Source organism: Tetrao urogallus, assembly GCF_951394365.1.
Source record: "Tetrao urogallus genome assembly, chromosome: 17".
Classification (NCBI taxonomy): Eukaryota; Metazoa; Chordata; class Aves; order Galliformes; family Phasianidae; genus Tetrao; species Tetrao urogallus.
The window spans coordinates 2,403,317-2,427,183 of NC_136830.1; the positions used below are offsets into that span (position 1 = coordinate 2,403,317).

General features: G+C 41.1%; 1 protein-coding gene across 1 annotated transcript in view; it reads left to right on the forward strand.

The window, feature by feature from the left end:
• Nucleotides 1–23,867, forward strand: part of GALNT9 (polypeptide N-acetylgalactosaminyltransferase 9) — a gene marked incomplete at both ends in the record, with an annotated part of 113,739 nt that overhangs the window by 63,845 nt on the left and 26,027 nt on the right. The window lies entirely within an intron of this gene.

Genomic DNA, 23,867 nt, shown 5'->3' on the forward strand with positions numbered 1-23,867 from the left:
GCTGAAGTAATTGTTACTGCAGTGCTATCTAGAACTGACATTCCCAGTAAATGGATGTTCCTGGCCTTACTGGCATTGCAACAACTGATAACAGTCAGAAATATGGTTCATTGGTTCGTTTTGTCAGTGTCTGAACTCAGTGAGACAGATTCGCCGCCTTTCCCAGTAGCTGGGTTTGTGATAAGAGCTGTGCTAAGTCTGTGTGTGCTCATTGTGCAGATGATGATATACGTATGTTGTCTTAGCAGATGCAGTGGTAACAGAAAACTGAGGCCAGGCTGAAAGAAATCAGCTGTAGTGTGCTATGTACTGCTCATAATGAAGGCAGTGGCATTTTAAAAAGTTAATGGTCTTCTTTATAGAGTAAGTATTACAGGGTACAGGTATCCAATCCTGCTGGCCTCAAAGGCTGTGAGAATAATGTTGGAGAAGTCACAGAGTACACATCTTGAGGAAGGCAATGTTGGCAAACATCAGCAATCTCGGAAGAACGTACAGAAATCAGTATACTTCTGTGTGCATCCATCTTCCCAACTGCCTCCACCCCTTTCAGCCCGGTGCACGAGGACTGCTATGGAATCAGAACTGAGCACCTGGCTGTCTGCACTAGTTAGGATCTGGCTGAGCTCTGGGCGGGAGGGATTTGGGAAGATGTTCTTACATAAAATGACACTTCGCAGATGCTGAAAAGGTACTGCAGGATGGAGGGATGAATTTTGCCTGGTTCTTACTACAGTGCAGAGCGTGGACAGATGGCTTCTGCACAGCATCAGGCTTCTGAGCCTATAAGAGGTTTGATAGTTGTGATCCTTTGCCCTTGTTTTCAAGGTGCTCCTTTCCAGCAAGTCCTTCTAAAGTCCAAGGAACCTGCCATTGCTTAGCACTTGAAAATTAGTCTACTTAATGTTGCATGAACACAGTTTCCTCATTATAAAGCTTGCTGTTTAATTATTTTCCCCTTACTCTTTATTCCCTATTTCACAGTAACACGTCCCTAGTGTGTGTAATGTGCTCATTAAAGCATATATTCTGCTCACACTGAAACACTGAGCATCAAATTAGTCCATCCTTTATCCAGCTCCTTTTTTCTGAAATGATTACAAACTCCTTCACACCAGTGGGCTGGGGGAGAAGGTCATCATCGCCAGCACTTGTTTCCACACATGGGTGTGTGTTTGTTATTCCAGCATCACACGAGGGATAGAGTTTTTAATGGCACCGTGCAGCTACACTGCTTACACTTTAAGGTTCAGAATTCACACAGGGGACAGAAAAACTGCTACCACAAATCATCCAATTTTCCTTAAGAGGGTCAGGCTATTACCAGGATTGTGTGAGCTTTCCTTTATCATTGTGCAGGGCTTTCAGCTGTTTGAAACTTTTTCCACATGGCTGCTTCCAGAATAGATTGAACGCTCTGGCAAAACTCTGGTGTGGCTGATGAATAAGTCTCCTAAGAAATCTGAAAGCTGTCGCTCTTCCTTAGATGAGAAGAACTTGCTGGGTACGATTAGGGCTCCTGGTAAACAGAGGCAAAGGTTTTAATAGGATTATGAAATGGCACTTGCTTGAAAAGCCAAGGATTTGAGTCTGTGAGGACGGATTTTCAGGGGAAGGGAACATGTTAAAGTTGTAAACACAGAGGATCTAGAAACAAGTTCTCAGTCTTTGTACTTTGGCACTTTTTGGTTGTGTTTTTGTCTGCCTGTGTGTTTTTGGTTGGCTTGTTTCTTTCTTTCTGTATAAGGAATAATGAACCCTACTCATGTTTTTGAGAAGAGCTTCGTGAAAGCACGGGAATACGAGCAAGTTTAGTCTAAAATGAGCTTGTCCGTAACATGGACATTTATCTACATTCTCAGCCTGAATCTAGCACAGTGAGTAATGTGAGGTGTGCACCTGGTGACCCACAAGTCCTGCACGAATCCCCTCCTTTGTTCTCTCTGAGGTGTCAGAAACCAGCAGCATGAAAATGCACAGAGACCTCCTCTCTTCCCTGAAGGATATTTATGAAATCACTGTGAATTTAGAAAGATTTTTTTTAACTGCAGAATCTCAAAGTAAGTTGCAAAACTCCTTCCTTTCCCAAGGCTGATCCACACAGGAGCTGCCACAGAACGTGGCCAGCTGCAAACCAGGGCCTTGTTCCTTGTGAGTGTGACTGGGATCCTGCTGTGTCTCCCTGTGTGCAGGGGAAACTCTGCCAACATGGTGCAGTACTGGAGGCTGCAAGCTGAGCAGGGAGCAGAGGCAGGCAGTCATCAGCCTGTCCACAGTGCACGAGGGATGTGGCTGCCCAGTGTGACTCTGTGTGGAGCAATGAAAGACAGAAAAGGAAAGTGTAAATGGATGAGCAAAGAGCAAGAAATAATGGTGGTGGAACGTGTTCAGCTGAAAACAGACCCTCTTTTAAAAAGCTGGAACAGTAATCCTTTAAACTTCTTTGCATATTATCACCATGTTATTACTAAAGGAAAAGGGATTAGTCTCAAAGTGTCTGAATTAGATTACACTGCATCTAATGAACCTTCCTTTAAATAGTTTTCATAATGTGAACTAGGGAAAGGCAGTGCAACTAATGAGCTGATTTGGGAGGGTACTGTTTGATAACCCAGCTAATCCCCCTCAAATCTATTGTTTATTAAAAAAAAATGATGATCTCGGGTATTCCACTACTGGCTTTTCCCTTTTCTAAATTCCGGAGATGGGAATAGTTAGATAATTAACCTAGGCAGTTTTCTGTGTTGACTAAGCAGTGTGTAAATGGTCTGGGGCTACCACATATATTGGAAATTGGACCCAGTGCTTTGCAATTCTTTATTTAACTCATATATTCATCTTTCTGCTTAAATCAGAGCTGTGACGTTCTCCTGACAGCTTTGCAATGAAGCCAATGTCTGCCAGGCTATGGAGGTTCTGCTTTGGTTGAGAAAAAGCAGCAGCCATTCTGGGAAACAGGAGGGAGTTGGTGTTGGTGCTGGAGTAGGAGCTGGACTTGATGATCCTTATGGGTTCCTTCCAACTTGAGAAATTCTGATTCTATGGGGAATTCTTCTCAGTGCTATCTCAAAGATTTTAAAAATGGTTATAAAACCAAAAATGACTTGTCCAGTTGAGATTGATTTGTCCAGTTGAGATATCTTTAAGAAATCCTGTGTTTAAGAAGTCCTGGCCAGAGAAATCCATTGGAGGTATCCATAGGTACCAGTGTGACAACGTAGTTCTGTAGCTGATAGTCCAGCAGGGCTCAGCTGGATCCTTAAGATTAGTTGTGACCACAGCTTGTGCAGAGGTGTCGCACGTGGCTTGTGCCAGTTTGGGCAACTGGTATCAGCGTGCCTTTGGGAACACACAGTACCTTGGGATTGAGAAGAATGCCTGAAAAGGGAATAAAAGTTCAGATTATTTGCTCTCTCTGCTGCTGTGATTTCATGGTTAGCAGTGCTCAAGCAGCCTAGCTGAAGGCAGACCTGTTGTGTACAAAGAAATGCAGTCCCAACTCAGACCATGCAGAAATACAGTTTGTACTGCTCAACTCCTGATGCAGCTATACTGGAATTTCTCTACCAGGAAATAAAACCTGTTACCTAATGCACTTTCATGCACAAGCAAATCATACTTTCCAAATTTATGTGATCTGACCCAGCTTTGCTTTCCTTAAAAACAGATGAACTGTATTTTCTCTGAGCAGAAATGCTAATGGCAGGTTGTTGAGTAGTGAATTCCTGACCTGATTTTATTACTTTCAGCTAAGGAGATTTAGATTCCTTTGAGCAGTCAGTGTTTTAAACACAGATTCTGGGCTGGTATGCTGTAATAAAAATGTCACAAGATTTATGTATGGCAAATTTTAATTCTGAATTCTGGATGATGCTTTTTACCCCGGTGATTCATGAGGTCAGACTCCCTTTGCCCTGGAGCTAAGAAGCAGGAATGCCATTTTAGAGAGTTTTTCAGAATTTCATGCTATTTTTCCCACACGCTGTGATGGAGTAGAAATGAAAATTGCACAAAAATACATGTTAATCAAAATGTTTATCTCAGTTAATAAAAAAGGCTTCATTTTTATTTTGACCTTTTTTGAGCTGCAATTTTTAGTATAAAGAAATTCTGGTTCGAATTTAATTACTTAAATGTCATCTAATATTTAAGTATTTTATTAACAATTCCTAGCTTCTGAAAATGCAGTTCACAGTGTCCTTACACATGCCTATTCACAGTGGATTGCAATAAATCAGCATTTTCAGCATGAAGTTAAATGCTATTAAAATGATTGTGCCCAGTTATGCACAGAACTCTGCATTGCCTGAGCAAAATCCTATTAAGTGATGTAATCTACTGCTAGTTGAAGTTACCCCTTTGCACAGGTTGCAGAGATCTCTGTGATAAATCTCCCAGTCTCACCTCCCAGATAAGCCGTGTAAGTAAAGGTGCCCTCTTTTCCATCTCCAGTTTAATTTAGCATTTTTATAGGCATTTCCAAAGGTAAAAGAATGTTAAGGTTGTAAAGTCAAGCACTAAGAAATCATGAAAGGATTGAATTCACGGTGTCTGGATTACATTAATTTGCAACTCCTTTTCCTCTTTAAAGGAGGGATTGGAAAAATCTATTCTATGGTGATGTGCATGTATGAGGAGCCAACTCCTCTGCCCGTCTAAATGTTCAGTATCTTTTAATTCCTGAGAAGTTACATTGATTCAAACAGGATGAGATTAGGCTTGACATTTGTATAATGCAATAATGCATTCTGTCTGGAAAAGGAGACAGACTTGGTTGTAAGTGGAGATGGAGATGCTCTTGCAGACATTTTATCCCAGGATGCTGAATCCCAGGGAGGCTGAAGCCACCACAAGTCACTGCCAAGCCATTAGAGATGGCCTTTGGCCCATAGCAAACATTTTGTGTCTTCCTTACCAGAAATTTCTATATTCATAACTGTACTCAAAATGGAATTCACCATCTTTTTTTTTTTCTGGGGAGAGAATCCATCTCCCTACCTGCGTGCTATGTCTTTGAACCAGATGGTGCCTTTTTTAATTATTATTATTAAATTGAAAATAACTGTAACCTCAAATGGAAAACAATGTTTTCATCAGAACATAGTGCAGTGGTGCTCTAGCATGAAATTGCCAGCAAACTACAGAACTAGAGCTTGTGAATACTGTTAAAAACATTTTCTAAAGTGGAAGCATTGGAAATAGCTCAGAAAAGAGCATCTGGCCATTTGGCTTCAATATCACATCATGCTCCATCGAGTGTAACATTTTATGTTACAAACTCTTTCATGTACTAGAACATTATAAAAGCACGAAGCTGGAAATTTCAGAAACAGATCAGCAGCTAAAGAACTGAGAAAAGAGAATGCCTCCTTAGTCCTCTCTGCTTTCTTCTCAGCCATTTCCTGCAGGTTTCATCTAATACAGGTTCTGCTGCAGCATCAAGCGTGAACTGAATGGCAGTGAGGAAAAGTGCAGAGAAATTGTGTGTGCTAATTGTGCTGAGATTGAAATAGCTTTCCCCTGCCTAATGATGAGACTGAACCAAAAGCCTGGAGATGAGCTGCAGCTGGTGAGAAACTTCCTGATACAACCTGTTTTCTATTGAAAACCAAAACTCATCCAGGGCTCCAAATGTTCCCTAGGATCTTTAATTTTGATGATGGTTACTGAAAGCCTGACTTGGGCTGCTGTGTATCCACAGGTTCCTGACTCGTCCCTTAGCTGCATGCCCAGCACACCTGGAAAAAGCTTTCTGTGAATAAACTATTTTGAATCTTTTTCAGAACTCTTACAAATGTCCATAACATATGAATTTATTAAAAATAATTATGTTTCATGGAAAATATAGAAATGGAATGCAGTGTGTAAGGCTATCTGTTGCTCTCAGAGCAGGGAGAAGCCCGTTTGCTAGTTGACTTTATGACTAGCTCTGCAGGAGGTTTTCAGTCCTGCTCTGAGACCCTGGGCAGCACTGGGCAGAGGCCACTTCTTGGCTCCAGTCATCAACTGTCCAAAGGGGAAAAAAAAATAAAATTACTCAGCCTACTGAAGTTTATCATTTTCTTCAATTCCACACCCTTTAAAAGCTTTGTGGAATGTATCACGGCGATGTTTTGGGATATGATGTGTGCAATAATACATCTTCAGATCATACTGACTGCCAGGAGTGGGAAACTTGATGGCACCCATTTGCACATTTGCTTCATACTTTTTTATTGTTATTGTGGAGCTGAATATCAATACCTGCTTTGTTTCTGCATGAATAACATTATGAAAATTAAGGAGTTTTAGTACAAAATGAAGGAAATGAACAAGAATTCCAATAAGATATTGAAAGTCTCCAGTAAAACATCATCAAACTCTCTGATTTTGCATCCTCCATTGGAGAAGTACTGAAACAGGGTGACTGAAAGGCTTTGTTGGCACTTTATTATAACTTACACAGCTCCATATGTAGTGTCAGTGGTTGTGCACTGCAACTATTTTAGATCCATAAGGAAGATTATCTTCGTATCACCATATGTCATTGTTTGTCCTCACTGAATATCAGATCGGACTGCATGGCAATGTTAGGCACATCTATGCCCAAATGCACATATCTTCACTGGTAGCTTCCTTTAACACAGCACGAAGGTGTTAGCTATTTCAAACAAAGGGAGAACCAACACAGAATGGCAATTCTGTCATTTCTGTTTCTGTTCTAGGCTTAGAAAAAGCAAATGCAACAGAATAAGTACTAATACTATGTACAGAACTTACAGTGTGAAAAATGCAGTCAAGGAGAACTCGGGGAAGTATCAAAATAAGACTGTGAAATCTGCTGAATTGCAGAATTCAAGTGTTTTTGGCTGTAATAAGAAGGTATTTGTGTGTTTTAGCAAAACTGTAGCTGTGTATTTTTACTTGAAATGGAAGACATTTTTTTGTGTGTGTCTAGTAGGGTGTCATTTTTGTTAATGTCTTTGTATTAACAGAAAAATAGTTAAATAAATTCGAAGTGTGTTGTGCCCATAATTCCTGGCCTGGTCTGGAGAGCAGATAAGTACATGTATCTCCACCCAACAGAGGAAAAACTGAGCCAGGAGACTAAAAATGTCCTTGTAGGACATTTGAGTGTCATTTGATGACAAAGCTGAGGCTGGAACTATTTTAAATAGACTTCATTATATTTCCCTACCAATTGCTCTGATTTCCAAGCCTGAAATGATTTCTGTAGGATGCAGTACATGTGTGTTAGAGGAACTCTTCTTAATGGCTGTGTGTGTTCAGGTCTTGACTGAGTGATGAGAAGGCAAGAGATGGACTAAGTGAATTCCTAAGCACGTTCCTGGGTAAGAGGGCACACTCAAATCAACTCTTGAGATCTGTTTTTCTGTTGCTGCTTCCAGCTGGCCTCACCGTATTGCATCGACAGGTCACAAGGTTTCTGGTGCATCTTCTCCCCACCCGCCCCTGAGTACTTCAACCTTTCATGCTCCTTGTCTGGGCACTCACTGCTATCTGCTGGGCCCAGTGAGACTTGTGACAAGTTCAGCCCCAGTTAGCTGCGGTTCAAGGTCAAATGAGACTTTAAAGTATGAATAAATGTCAGGGTTTGCTGGCACATCGATCTCAGTCTTTTTGATTACTGCCAGATTGCATGAATAAATTAGCCTTGACAGGTGCGATAAATTGTATAGACTACTGATCTCCAACAGTAAATGTTAAAGAAGGACGTGGGAGGCATAGAGGGGAAAGTACCCTCTGCAGATGCATGTATTATACGAGGTGAGTTTTGATAGGGTGCTTCAGGGACAACATTTGGGCACAAAGAGGCCTTTTGTTCACTTGAAGGCATTTGCCAAGCTGGAATGCATCTCCTGCTGAAGTATTGCTTGGCTTTGTTAGGAGGCGTTTGGTCCCCATGCATTAAGAGGAGGTTTCAGCTGCCTTGCCCCCCAGCTGCCCTACCTACCCTTGGTGACTCTGAGATGTGTTGATCCTAGGCCTTCTGGCTCTCATGTCTGGTCATGGGCAAGCAGGTCTCTAACCAAAATAGAACTGGAGCAGAGGGCATTGGAAGTAGCACTTCACATGTGGTGACAGTGTATTTTGGACTATCAAGCTGTAATTTGTTTGCACGTTAGATCTTTGTTGTGAAATCAACACAGATAATTGGAGAAATTCACGTAACTCATAGTATATGCTTTCTTCTGCATGATTTCTCGTATGACATAATTGAGATTTCTTCATTTCCCTCCTATATACAGTATAGAAATCAATCATTATTTTGTTTATTTTTAATTGCTCTTTCGTTGACTGCTAACTGAACATGTGACTACCAGAAAGTCAGTCTTTTTGGCACAAACATAACTTTTTTCTGTGTACTTTCATTCCCTTAAATAAGCTGCTTTTTGCAGCACCAAGCACACAATGTCTCCCCAAATCTTGGTAACTCATCTGCATGTCTCTGTATATGTGTTGATATGCATGTCGAGGTCGCAGAGCAGTGCTTGTTCTGGGCCATCCCTCCCTTCAGGGCTTCTGTGAAATCCTTGGGTTTGCATAGAAATGCTGAACTTCATAGCATGATTAATTCAAAATGCACAGTTTCAAATACGGAAATATTTTTTTCTTCAAAAGCAGGAATGTAAGGAAGTGCGATATTTTATAGCATTAGATTTAAAAGGAAAGTCTTTGTTTTGACTTCAACCAATTTTCTAAAACGAGCAGATCTGCCTTTAAGGGGGCTTTAAGTTTCATTTCTCAATGCTTGGCGTAGCTGCAGCTCTGTTAGTTGTAAATATGCAATCATCACGTTGACATGAATGACTGCATTAATATGCATAATCAATAGCATATATAATTCAAACAGGACTATTATAAATCTGTCCTATATATGTCATGCTGTTTGTGTGCTGTGACAAACTCTTACACACTCAATCCATGCAAAGTGGTAGAATATGAAGGAAGGGATTACAAAAAAGCATTTTTTCTTTCAGATAAATACCTTTATTCATATAGAAATACAATAATTTAGCCAGAGATTGAGAAAGAGAAGTCTGGGAAAGAAAAGGCGTTTTCTGTCCCAAGAACTCCAGCAGAGGGATGGTGTGCATCGAGCACCGTGCGTGTGGTTGGTGCCAAGGGCAGCCATGAGAACGGGTAGCATGGAACGCTGGAGGAAGAAAGATCAGCCACAGTGCTGAACCCTCCAAAGCAAGTTACCTAATGAGAAGAACTGTGAGAATGTGAAGTAGCTCTTGCAAGATTAGCCAGTGCAGGCAGGTGGCTCCAAGCCTCAACATGTGTGCTTTTCTGATTGCTGGCTGGGAAGAGGGGAAATGTTTACAAAGCGGTTGGGAAGGGGATGGAGATAATACTTCCTTGGCCCTCAAAATACAGCGCTAGATTTAGAAATGAGGCAAAGAAACTGTCAAAGTAAATAGATAAGAAAAAAGCAACAGGATTCCTAGAACTGGAGCTTCTTAAATGCACACCAGATGTAGCAGACAGGGGATTTCTCATAAGGGTCAGAGCATCTTCAGTCAAAAAGGCTGCACAGATTATTAAGGATATTTTTTGCACGCCCACAAAAGTGCTTCTTGGTATGTCTGTTGTTTTCAGATCTTGTAAACATTAATTCTCAAATGGCAAACCTTTAAAGCTTCCGAGTAAGCCAGAAGATGAGCCCTGGGGGACTTTATTTTGTGCCACGCAATATAATACTGTGAGAGTGGATTCGCATGATAAATTGTGGCTGTGTGATTTGCATGTATTACACTGCTCTGACTTCTCTGCTCCTCCCCAGTGATCCCCGCTCCAACTGATGTGCCACTTTCTCAGGAAATTTAAATTTCACTCGCATTTAATTTTTGTCTTCTAAGCCATTTTGCTGATTTCTGTTCTGTGGCTCTGGGAGGAGGCTGGGCCATTGCACAGACATCTTACAGTCCAAAATAAACAGCTCTCCTTTCCCAGCCTTGTGACAGCCAGACCAGGAAAGAGAACTAAGGTTTTTCTCCCAGCTTGCCTATCCCTTATACAGAACACTTGATGGTTGAAATGTTATCTACCCATACAATATAGACATTAGCAATTCATGCATACCTGTAAGGTAGGTGATGAACCTGTGTGGATTTTAATTAAAATATCAGTAACCAATTCCTCTAAAGACCTGGGTCTGGTTGAATCAGCTAATAAACATATTTTATGAGATCAGGTGCCTGCTCTCTAATAGACACACATAGCAGCTGTCAGATGTTCATTCTTAATAGATCTGTTTTGACCTATCAATTAAAAACTAGTGATCATTCAGTATGTCTTGAAATTTTATTTAAAATTAGATTCAACATTCTTAAGCTAAAATGCCTTCTGTATGACTTTGGCCAATATCAAGCTGTATAATAATTAGTCACGGTCATGTTTACAATTCATGACCAGAAACTTAATTATGAGCAATGCATGAATTTGTGACAATGTTGCTTAAATTGTGACTTAATTGTAAACTGGAAAATAGCTAAATAATTTATTCTAAGTGATTAGTGGCATCAGTCCAAGACTCGCAGTTCAGTATTTGCAGCTCTCCTTTTCCTTCGCGTGTATTCCTTTTCTGTTCCTTTTTTTTCTTCATCCCAGTTGGCACCCAACCTTCTTTCAGTCAGGAGTAGCAGGCAGTCAGAGCCTCCTCTTGTGTACTGCCCTCCCTGTGTACGAGGACCAAAGATTTAAAAGGTGATTCTTTCGGGTGTCCAACTTAGTTCCTACAGACTGTAGGCGTTGCACTTCAGCAGGAGTTTAACTCTTAACGTGGCTGCCCAACAACAGGAACTTCAGGTCATCAGTGGCACTCAGGGACTGAGTCAGCAAGGCACTCTAGAGTGGCAACTTCATATTTTTCTATGAATCCTTCAGCCAGGTTCTAATGACATTCTTGTATTGTCTCTTGATGCTCAGCACTCCAGAAGGTCACTCGTAAAGGTCTATTTGTGTCTCATCCTCAGCACAGGATGAAGTGTTAAATGTCATTGACCGTGACAATGTGGCACCTAGATTTCCAGCCTAATTTTCAGACTCTATATTTATTGTATGTTCTGCTATATGTGGGCATGAGGAATCGAGGAGCCTGATAAACTGCTACTGGGGTTCATTTTCAGAGTAGTGTCTGGCAACATAGCTGGGCAATTCTCATTAATATTAATAGAAATTTAGGAGATAAATCTCCTTGAATAACTTTTAGAAAATTTACCCATAATGTGCCTTACATTTCAATAGGCCGAGTTGTGTTTTGAAATTACATTTGTGAAGGGTGATGTGATAGGTATGATAACGAGGGATATGCAAAACCCAGTAGGATGCATATTTCTACATGACATTGGAGGTTTACAGTACTTTTAAATCAGAGCATCCTAGAATACTATTAATGCAGCCCCCTTTAACCTTAAGGGGTAATTTTTTTCTAAGTGATCCATGGGGGATTTGACTGTTAAATTTCCATTAACGCTAATGGGATTCACAGTGTTAGAAAGCAAGTTCTCCACTAGCTGTGCTGTAATTTTACCCCCTGCAGCAATTAATCATGCCCGTTGCACTCTTTAATGGAAGTATGAAGCAGATTATCTGGCTAATCATGATATGTGATCAATGGACTCTTCTGCAATAACTGCTTGCTGACTAGTTATAACCAACTCAGTTTTAGGATTTTATAGATGAGTGGCCAAAGACAGGGTGCCCCTATTACTGTTGTATGAGGATTAAAGACAGGAGGCTATGAAATTCACCTTTTTCTTTCTTTCCCCCACCCCCCCCATCTTGTGTGCTAGGGTAAACCTATGCCATCTAACCATTGGTTTGGATGGTTTTTTTCTCTCTGGCTTTCTCTGAAGGCTTACCACTTTATCAAAGTGCAGCTTTGGGCTGAAACTCTCCTCCTGAGGATGCTCTTCGTTATGCGCTATAGTATTATGGTTAAAATAACTGGCAAACATGCAAATCCAGGAGCACCATAGAAAATCAATAGCATCTCTTCAGGCAGAACACTAATTTGTAGCTACTCTGCATGACTGTGTCTTTTTCCTAATGAATTCTCCAGTGCAGAGGTGCACTAAACAACAAAGATAAATACTGTTGTGCAGAGGAGCATAATACAGATTTATAGCCTTAACAGAATTCAGAGTGCAGATGTTTTGCATATAACCAAGATTGCTTTATGAGTTTTTGCAAACAGGGGTACCTGTATTCTAAGATTTTTTTTTAATTCCCCAATGGAATTTGAAACGAATGAAGTGACAGAAACTTTGTAAGTACACTTTGGCACCATCCAAATGGCAGTGTCCTCCACACCCCAATGCAAGTGATTCAGCTCTTCTTAAAAGCTGCCTGCTAACATAGGATAACTTTGAAGCAGAGGCATCATTGGAAACCAAAGACTCTTACAGGAGCTCTTAAGCAATTTTGAAAATCCCTCCCAGAATATGCATTAAGTTAGCCAGGCCCCAGCTCATGAATAGCTTTATACTGCCCTACCGTCATTTGGCATGGAAACATTTAGTGCTTTGTTATTAATTCTTATATGTGCAGAAGCTGCCTTCTGCAGAAATCCTGATTATTTTTTTTCTTATGGGGGAAAATAAAACTAGCTGCTTCTATTATGCTACATTTCCATGGAGGAACCCTACTAATGTGCATAATATACAACAGCTGGAGGCAAGTGACGATCAGTTGCTTATGCCAATGGAGGCCCGGCAATGAGCAGTTTACAAAGCTGGATAAGTAATGACAGTCCATGAACAAGGCACTCCACAGAGAAGCACGCTGACATAATTTTGGCTCCAAGCTTGATTCTCTTTGGTTGGTATTGGAAATCTATATAACACCTTTCCTTCCTGGCATCTTCTACTTTGAGAAGGTTTGGTTCATTGCAATAAGGAATTTCAGCTGAACTGCACAGCAGTCAATGGCCTGTGCAAAGGGTGGCCCTGCCGTACCTGGTCTCACTCTGGTGGGTGCTCCAGGACGAGGCCTTCGAGGTCATTTGTCACTCCCTGACTCTAGGCAGGGTACATGTACTGATTTGTAGTTAATGTGGGTGATCTCTGTAGCCTTTCTGATCAATCCAACCTAATTAAAGGAGTAATTCTCAGGGTTTAGGGCCAATTTACCTTTCCAAAATGGGATGAATGCCTGGAGCTCAACTAATAATGAGTAACATCTTAGAGCCAATTAAGTGAAAATGAATCAGTAGAGCGCATTAGGCTTGATAAAGTTCAATAGGAGATAGAGCAGGTATATTTTTCCTCATTAGAAACTCCTATGTTTTATGGAAAGTTGGAAAACAGCAACTTCTCACACAAGGATATCAGGCTCTCATTCCTGAAAGCAGTCCATGTCCTTTAGTTCCAGCCAGCATCCTCGTGGTTTCCCAGCACTGAGCTGTATTTCTGAGGGGTTAGGGATGCAGAACAGCCCATATGCAATATTTTTCTAGATGTTATTTTAGCAAATGTTCTTGCAGATCAGCCCTCATCTATGAAAAGATTCTATTAATAAAACCAGCTGTGGAACAGGAAGACAGAATGGTGTTATTTGTAACTGCAAAACCCTTTCAAAGCACTATTCATCATCCAGATAACTTACTAAATGGTTTCTGAGAAGAACTATTAATTAACTGAGAAGAATGAGCCACATTAACATTTGTTTATTGCACTGTCTGTTGGCCTTGGGGGCTTGGACCTGAAGAGAAATGCCATGAAGAAACTGAGGGGTAAATTTTAGCTGTCCTCTCTGTGAGCAGAACACTGTGCTTCGTACTGTGAATACTGGCTTCCATGAAGGCCACACATGAAGGTGCTGAGAGTCAGTTCTGCCCTCTTGGGGCAGAATTGCCCAGTTGACTCCCATCCCCTCCAGCAGAAGGCCCTTCTATTTGGATCTGCCAGTGAGTTTTTGTGTGTTTTTGTTTTTCACTTAATTCTTAGCATTTATTTTGCACTGTAACTTTTTGCTTTGTTTCTGGTGTTTTAAATGTATTTCATATCAATCTGTCTTCTAGAAGCAAATGGTTCGTTCCAAGAGTGAAGTATTGGAGCTGCTGCCATTTTCACTCCAATTGCAGGGAGATCTTCTGAAGGGCTGAGGCCATTAGTATCATCCTTGCAGAATGAATCTGCACAAAGGCTTGCTATTTGTGGCTAAATTACATGCTACCAGGATGTAGCATAAAATCTGGAGTTGCTGTGTAATGAGAAATGTAAGGACACATAAATGTCCTGGCTTACATTGCACGTGGTTTGCAGTAGCTCTGGGAAGCTGCTCTTGATAGAATTGGCGTGAGATCTCTGTATTTCTGCTGTATCCCTTCCCTCCTGACATTTAAACTAATAGAATTGTATCTGATTGTTGAGTCAGTGACTCAGCATCAGGAATGAGCACTTTGACAACCCTCTTCAGACCAGAAATCCTCTTGCTCTGAGTCACAGCATATCTGTCGCCTCTCTTTAGACTGATAAGTTTTCTTTTCCTCAGTACCAAGAGGTTCCACAGAGAAATATTTTAATGGCCATACTCTAATTAGATATATAATACTGTGAAAATCAATTTAACTGGGAGGAAGAAAACATTCAGTATGATGTAATGTAAGCATTTGTTTTTTCTTCTGAAATAGGATAGATTTGAAGCATTTATTCTTTCTATAATTTGGTTTTCCTGTGAGTAATGCCCTTTAATAATCACTATATTAAAAACAGATTTGTTTCCCCCAGTCCTTCTCTTGTCATTCATTCACATATATCCCTGTTTACATGTTGGCTTGTTTGAGCAGAATCACTGAGGTTTGTTTGTTCAGAAGTAATACATATTTGTTTGTACCAGAGGAAACCTGTTTTCGTTTTGTCTTAGGGACTTTTGTCTTAGACACCACTTTGCCTGTAGCAAACTTTATAGAATCTGAACACCCAGCAGCAATAACAGCAGCCTTTGGTGTTCACTCTGTGTGTTCATTGACTGCATCAGCAGGGTTTTACTGCCACTGGTAGGACAGACAGGGACAGAAGGGTTTGCTGGCCTCGTGCCCTTGCAAGGCAAGGTAACCTGAAGCGGTGTCAGTATATGGGATGAAAGCAGTTAAAGGCTGCAGTGAAAGGATCTGTTGGATGACTACAAAATAATCACATAGCATAGTAATCTGTCCCCAAACATTTACAGGCTAATGATTGTGCACTGCAGCCAACGTCTCAGCTTCCTCTGCTTTAAAGCTTTCTGTACCATCCTTTTCCGACCTGATGGCAGCTCCCTTTCCTCTCCAACAGAAAGAAAATGCGTCTCCTTTCCCCTTAGTCTGCTTCATCTGATGGCAGCAAGGTTGGAGGTATATCTAAGAATATCACTTAGCACACAGAATTTTGTATTTCTTTGCTGCTAGCATATATGTAAAGCCTTGGTTTGTTCTTGCATACAAAGCATTGGTGGAACAAGGTGAACCAATTTGGTTTTCAGTTTTCTACTTGAAGTGAGGGAGTAAATAAAAACATCCTGGGTCTACCTGAATACTGAAATAACTGACCACACAGTGGCAGCCTTTGTTACTGTATTTCAGCCAGTTTACAAAGGGCTGGTGAGGCTATTTGTGCTTTCTAACAGGCTGTTCAGAGCAAGGTGTTTCTATGTAATATAAACCCTGGGCTCAATCCACTGCAGCTTTTCATGTGGGATACCCACAATGTCATTCTCTCAGCATCTGTAATCAGATCTGCACTGCTATTTTTCATATAGGTAAGAAAAAATAATTGAATATTTCAGATGCATGAACAGAGCTGGCAATTGTGAGTCTTGCATGACTTTGTCATGTGCAGATGGGAGAACATAGCTAAGTGTGTGATGAGTGTGTTAAATAGATCTATGACATTTCTTTTAATAATGAGATCTAAATCAGAAACACAACTCTGTGTTAGTTTGCAGGTTTATTTTTGATTAATACCTTATAAAGAGTTCTTACCAGCAGGTGCTGTGGGCAGTGATTCCGGGCTGGTCAGGTGCACGAGCTGTTCAGGACATGTGGCCCTCAGTGATCAGAGCTGCGTGTGTTTGGCTGGTTGGCTGTGGTTGGCTTTTGCTTGGTGGACTTTTTGTTGTTTTGTTTTTAACAAATCCTGGGTGGGGTGCTGGAGGCTTTATGTGCACTCGTTTCAAGTGTCCCCAGTGAAGTTGTTTTCCTTGTCTTTTGTCTAAATATGTTTACCAACTCTGGTTTGAGACTGCTTTTCCAACCAGCATAAATGCATTTCGCTGTTCAGTGTTTCACTTCAGCATTTCAAAAAGGTAACAGTAAACTGTTTACTTGTATCAACAGTAAAGACTAAATCACTCCCCTCAGTTACATGTCTGTGACAGATTTCAAAGTGTTTTCAGAATTTGACACATCTCTTCAGAAGAGGATGTTAAACTAATGTCTTGCTGATTTGACAGAGAGAATCAATTCAAAGTGTGAAGCTAGCAAATATGTGCAAAGTGACTCCAGGTTGCTAAACCAAGATCTTCAATGTGATGCTGCTATACACTCGAGCTAGAGCTTTCACAGTTGTCTAATACGTTTATTTAATTGTGTACATTCACTTTGATATCTTACAGTTAAATCAATCTTAATTATCCCTGTCCTGGAAAGCCCTAAAATACCTGGCCCAAAAGGAAAAATATGTGTTACATTGTGTCCTTGGCCACTGGAACCCTAAGGTGGATTTCCTGCTATGCCTGGGCCACGTGCTGCTCTGGTGGGAGTGTGTCACAGCCAGTGACTTTGTCCATGGGCAGATTTATGTACCAGACATAGATCTTTTTGTCAAATTGGTGAAAGAGGCAAAGGAGTTAGAGGGAAAATGAGTATGGAAGCATCACCTACTAAAGGTCGTGCAGAAGGCAATGGGGATGGAGCTGCAGTGGCCAAAGAGCCCAGGCTTCCTGAAAATCCCATGAGGACACACTGCTCTCAGTTTTAATTTGAGGTTGTCAAATGCAAATTCAGAGTGGGGAGTCATGGACGTGAGGGCACAGGTAAATCTGGGTTGCATTCTGCCTTCAGAGTCTTGCAGATTAAAAATTTGGTTCTCATTTCATTCTCCCCTATGGCTATTTATTCTCATTCTGCTTTTGGCAAGCTGAGTCTTCCTCGAGAACTTTCAAAGTATCTGGTAGAAATGGTAGCACAACTTTTGGAGGCAAACTTCCATGTAGGATGAGAATCAGCTTGAAGTTCTAGACTGCAATTGTTATTCTTGCCATTAGATCTGCAAACCTTCAGCTGAAGATGGACCAAGAAAATAACATTTAGTCTCATTTAGATGACCTCTGATTTACAGTGGTGACATGAAGCTAAGAACTGAGTTATCATCATCACTGGATTTACTGCAGCACTGCAGTATCTCTCTTTTTTTTTTTCATAGTGTTACTGTATGATTTTTGCATAATCTCATAATTTTTCATGCACTTCTGCTATTATTTGTCCAAGATTACTTCATTCCCATTAGGCTTTTATTTATCTGTCCTGTGTAAACCTGCTGATATTGCATTTTTTTTTATTCCTGAGATGTCCCAAAGCTCTGCTATGGTGAGAGATGATGGGGTTGTGTCTCATTCTCAGTCAGATCAGTGTGCTTTCCTGGAAGCCAGCGATGAGATGCTTCCTCACACCTGCCCTAGGTGTGCACTGGGAAGCTGTGATGTGCCCTGATTTTCAGCCTAGATTTTGTTTATTCTTCAGTTCTCTTAAATAGGCTTGAGTCAGATGCATTAGCAAATAAAAAGCCGTTGATGCTTTTCTAGGCATGGTCCTTTTAGAACTGTAATCCTGAAGAAAGCTGAGAGGTGCCAGACTAGCTATTTCTGGATTCATGTACCGGAGAATCAGAACAGCTTGAATTTAGAGCTGGGTTCAGACAGCTTGGAAATGCCTCGTGCCTTTGGAACTCATACTTTGTGCATGTGCTGCTCGCTCCTTCACTTGCTCAGAGGACAAGCAAGAGAACAAATCTAGTTTGCAGTCTGCACCCACCATGAGCCAGTTCCCAGTTCTATGGCATGAGGATAAAATAAGCTGTTCTGAAGAAAATGCAAGAGAAATAAATATTACTTACGATGTAGTCCGAGATGCCAAGGTGCTTCATATTTTCCAGAATCAACTTTGACAGAAGTCGATTCTTTCACTAGTAGCATCTAGTAGCAGTGTTATGGGACCATGCAGGCACAATTAAAGCCATGACAGTTAGAAAACTTACAGTAACTGTTAAGCAGCAATTGAGAAAGCAAGGAAAGAGGAGCTGGTGTTTGGGGGCTGAGAAGCCAATTCAAGTGAAAATTACTTCAAAAGCTACTACACTAATTTTTTTTCCCCACGTGCCTGCATTATCTTTCTGCCTCTCAGAACATCCTCGAGTATTACAGCAGCTGAAACTGCTGGAGGGGAACAGCATGAGAAATAACAGAAAAATAATCGCTTTGTAAGAAGTGGGGGCTGATACCCAGAGGCATCTTGACAACAAACAAGTAACAAATCCTTCACACAAAAGAGAGGTACTCAAACAAGGCAGCATGCCTGCACGACACCAAATCCTGTTGAACAAAGCTTCTCTTGTAAGCCCTGCCCACTTGCTTACAGTAGATAAATACTACTGAACATTTCCAAAAGAAGCTTTAAATAAAAAATAAAATTTGAAAACACGGAGTCTTGGCTGCTTGCCCAGTTGAATGCCCAAGACATATTTTGACAGGCAACCAGTAAAGATAACTCAGAAGAAAACTAAGGGCCAAGTGTTCTGATAATTTAGAACTGCCTGGATGAATTGCGAGCCCCCCAAAATCAACTGGAGTGGAAACTAAGTAATTTTATTAATATATCCGATGCCATCCTGGCTTGCAATTTAATGTCCCTCCCTTTCTCTCCTACCTCTCTCCTACCTCCCTACCTCCAAGCACAAGTGCAGTTGCACACATCTGTTCTTTATGATACCAGACATGCAACTGATGTAAGAAGAAATCAGTAAATACAGTGAGATTTTCCAGATGACACTCAGTGATCTGGAAGTTCAAATTCCACTGAATTTCTGCTTGGAAATTTCACTACTAATTTGACCACAGTTCCACATCCTCCCTACGTGAAGTTTGCAGTTAAATAACACATCTCATGTTTGAGTTCATATTTCTGTTGCTGCTTTTGGTGAGCTTTGTTCAAAATGGAATAATCTGGAAGCCAGCACTGTGACACCTCCCCTCAAACAGAAACTTTGTGGAAGTTGAAACTGAATTCAGTGCTTAGGTATAATTTCAATGGTATACGATTGCCTGGAATTAAATAAATATTTAGGCCCCAATTCAGCACAGCCCTGGACTGCCTCTTAGCTGTGAAGCACTTCAGTCTCCTTGATGTCAACAGGAACTGAGTGCTTGGTTAAAATGAGGCACATGCATAAGGCTTTGCTGCATGGAGGTGAATGCAGGCATGCTGTGAAGCATCCTGCCTTAGCTAGTGGAATGACTGCCTGAAAAGAAGCAGCAAGTGACACATTTGACAGATGTCGTGGCGATATTCTGCACAAAGACACGGCAAAGGAAACAGCCAGTGAGAAAGCAGCAGGGAGACATTCAAAACAACATGGTTCTCCATTGAAAATGAAGGATACATCAGCTAGGAAGGGATAACAGTAAGAAAAGACACCTTAACTGGGAGGGAGGAAGAAATAACAAATCCTTTCTTCAGATTGGAAAGGAGAATTGAATAGGAATATCAGCTCCACTGTTGTCTCTAACGTTAGATAAGTGTTGAGTTTATAGGGAAGGTTCCTTTCATTTATTTCCTCCATTTGTCTGTGAGGGCAGCATGCACCTTGAAGCGGGCACTTCTTTTCCTATGATGTGTTTCTACAGCAGCAAAGCCCTCGTGATGCTGTGCTGGTGTGAGCAGCTGTGTGCCTTCTGAAGGTGCCTGTCACCACCACATGCTGCCCTGGGGATGCATGAGCCCCATCCAGACACTACTAGGCTTCGATGTTCAAACTGAAGATTATGTTTAGAAACAGCACTGAAAGATATGCTGAAGTATTTTCACTTGAAGTTCATCGAATTTCCCTTGCAGCTTCAGTTTCAGCTCAAGGGGAAATGCAGGGTGCTGCCCCAGAAGGGCACAACCGCAGCACCAGGACGTGCTGGGAGCAGCTCTGCAGAGAAGGACCACGAGGAGTCAGCTGCAGAGATGGCACAGGGTAAGAAGTAGCTAAATCTCTGGGCCATGGGTTTGAGCAGACTGGCTTTGTTCTCAGTACCAAGCAGCAACACAGGATCTGGCATGCAGTGCTGTCATCCCTGCAATTCCCAGTTCCATGCAGCAGGGTTATTCGCCACCACCTGTCAATGCCAGGCTTTTGTTGGGCAGCAATGTGATTGTCACACTGATATTCAACAAAGAGAAATACAGCAGTGTTGTGTACGCACTCCATCCTCAGTGCCTTTTGATCCTCACTTTAAAATTTCATAACTGACAAACGATGCTACATGGCTTCTCAGCAAATGGAATGCATTACTCTTACAAGGACTTTTATCATTTTAAAACCATGACATTTCTCTTGTTCTTTCTTCTCTTTCACTTTCAGGAAGCAGATGCTTTATGTTTATAGATTCAGCTTCTGTATTGCAACTGATGAAAATGGATTTTCTTGCTTTTGAGGGCGTTACCTGCAAGTGTGCCGGTGCTGCTGATCCCCTCAGTGTGGGACAGCCAAGCACCTCCAGTGCATCTGTGCTTGTAGTTCTATTTTATCATATCAGCAGCTGGGCCAGCATTCATAACATAGAGGAAACTGGCACCCAGGGGACCGCCTAGCAGCGGGGTGTTGCAAAGAGGCAGAAGAAGCCAGTGACTGAATGCCTTCTCCTCCAAACTTCAGTGAATCTCCTCCTTTCTACCTATATTCTCTCCCAGAACGGCTCTCCTTTATCATTTTGATGTAGAGAAACATGGAGAAAGCAGGGCTGCAGTACCTCATTACACAAGAGGGGAGCTGATCCTCCCCCAGTTCAGGCAAGACCTGTTCTGGGGCTGCAGATGGCTGGAAATGGTGAAGGCCATAAAAGCTGTATTTATAAACAGTTTAAATTACAGTCCTTGAAGGTCAGACACTTAGAGAGACGCAGTATACTTAATTCTTTGTGTAGATGTCATCTATTGCTGACATAAAATGCTGGTTTGTCCTAAGATGTGCTCTGTTCAAATCGCTGGGAGTCGTAACCATTTCGTACAATGGCACTTCAGTTAAGGCTGAATTATGAGAATTACATGCATTTATTGGCATATGCCCCTATGCCTGTGATGATCCATCTGACAAAAGGCAGTGATTACAATATAACATGCCACATATTAGGAAAAAATATGGAATGGGAAAAAAAAAAAAGGAAGCTGGCAGTCTGTATTTTAAAAAATCCGTGCCATTTTAATGACCAAAAAAGCAAAGTATTTCGTTTCTATGTTATTTCCCTCTTCAGAGCCTCCTGTTTTTAAGAGAAGGCAGTTTCATTATTTGCCCTTTATGTATGAGTACATGCAGGTGGTGGGGTTAACTTACTCAAATACTTCCTCAGGTTTTGGTAGAACAAAGGATTCAAGCAAGATCCCCTTCTCGTAAAAATGTCCTACCCACAATGTTATGCCATTTTCTTACATATGTATATTATGCATAGTTAACATCCATGAAATCAGTACCTGAATTTTCTGCAGTCTCTTTATCATTCTTAGACATGTTTTTTCAGCTTCTTGCTTTAGAAAACGTGCTTTATTTTGACTTGTTTCATAGTTTCTATTAGAAGTAGTCATGGTTTGATATTAATGTTTGCAATGCTTTTGACACAGTCTAAGTCATGAATATATGAAACCAGCTTTCCTTTGTATATTTTGCCGGCAGTTTAATGTCATTTCAGCAAGGGAATTTATTCTGAATACAAAATGATTGTAAATACTTTTTAAAGCTGTTCCTTGTGTAGTGACTTGTACAAGTTGTGCAATATCAGAGAAGTGCAACAAGACGGTAATTTGCTTTTGTTGATGAGTGCATCTTTTGCCAACTTAGCCTACTTTTGCTAAGCTCAACATTTCAGCCAAAGTTGTTCATCAAATTTCACATTCATTAAGTGCTGTTGCTGTGATTATTTTTTTATTTTTGTCCCTGGGTCATAGTCAGGATGCCCTTCACTGATTAAACACCATCCTCGAGTGTGTAAAAGACTCAGAATTTATCAAAACAAAAGATGAAGGCTTCCTCCTCATTTGAAATCATGTAATCACAGTTAGGTCGAATTGTGTTTTGATTAAGTAGGAGATGATTGCAGAGATCCATCACTCTGCCCTTAGGCTCAGATAGTTTCAGACTAACTTCACTCCAGTCAATTACTTTATTGTAAATTTACAGCAGCTAAGCTGAAAGTACAATTAAGTCATTTGTTGTATGAAAGGTATTGGAGGAAAAAAGCGAAGGCAATAGGGGATACAGACTGTGTGCCAATGATGGATTGAGGGCGTGTGTCCTACAAAGCATCAAAAGGGGAGTGTTAAGAACTTAGACAGCTTTATGCGTAGAGAGGCACTGACAATTGAAGCACGGGCATTTTCACAGGCAAGGAAAGGCAAGGAAGCCTTTCACCCGCTCTGACTGTTGAAGTTCTATTGGAAACATTCCTTACAGTTTTGTGAAAAGAAACAAATTGTTACAGTGCATCAGACTAAGTGCATAATGGAAAATTTTACTTGCGCAAAAGATTTGTATAATTCCCTTGTGGCTGGGGCACTTGTGTATTAGCAGGCTTTCAGGTGTGAGAAATAACCCTACCAGGTCATTGCTGCTATTGTGACCCATCCTCTTTTTATTCACTTACATCATTTTTCTTCCTTACTCTTCTAGTTAAAGTATATAATGACTGCTTGATTAGGTCTGCTACAGGCTGCTCATGGCAGTGAAAGGAGGACACAGTTCTCCAAAATGAAGTTAAGTTTTTTTAAGAATGCTGATTTCGCCTTGGGGATGGGTTACAGTGTTTTCAGTTAAAATGAAATCCAAAGGTGAGACATTCTGTGCTTCTTCCAGCTTCGCTGTTATGATGAAAAGGAGAGTTTGGAAAGTTCATCCAACCAAACCTACTGACTAGACAATTAGAGGAGCTCTGCTTGCCTCCTCACTGTAATTCATTGTGCTACGTCCATTGTGAAAAGGGTTAATAATTAATTGGTGGATGCATTGCTACAGCCTTGCCAAATTGGGCTGGGCAACCAGATTGTGCTCTCTGGTTTTGTGAGGTTGCTGATGACTGCTCTAAGAATCAGCATGCATGGTTATTATATTGGTGTGCATTACATATATATATACATATTATATAATGGTGAGCATTACATTCCAAGCTTCTGTAGCTGTAAAGATTGCAGTGGCAATTCATGAGATTGAAGGAAAATCAGAGGCAGCAAGACTTCCTAGGTAATCAGAAAAATGAAAACCCACCCACACTGTATGTACTGCCCGAGGTGACGGCTGCTAATGAGGTAAGTGTGATGTACAGTTCTGCTATGAAAATTGCATAAATAGGAAAGATAACAGGTTCTTCAGTAGGTCTTCTCATGGGTGTTTTCAGAAGCACACTTACTTATTTGACTCAGAGTTAAAAGGTTTTTTTGGCTCCTGTTAACACTGAAGAGCCTGAAACAGCCTGACTGCATCAGGATCTCCCCCAGCCCAGCCAGATGACACCATGTAACCCACAGCTTTGCCTCGGGGACGTGCCACAGGCGGCCACAAAGCCCTTTCCTCTGTAATGATGCGGGGTATTCTCATCACTCTGTGCTGAGCATAGCGTCCTTCAGATAGTAATGG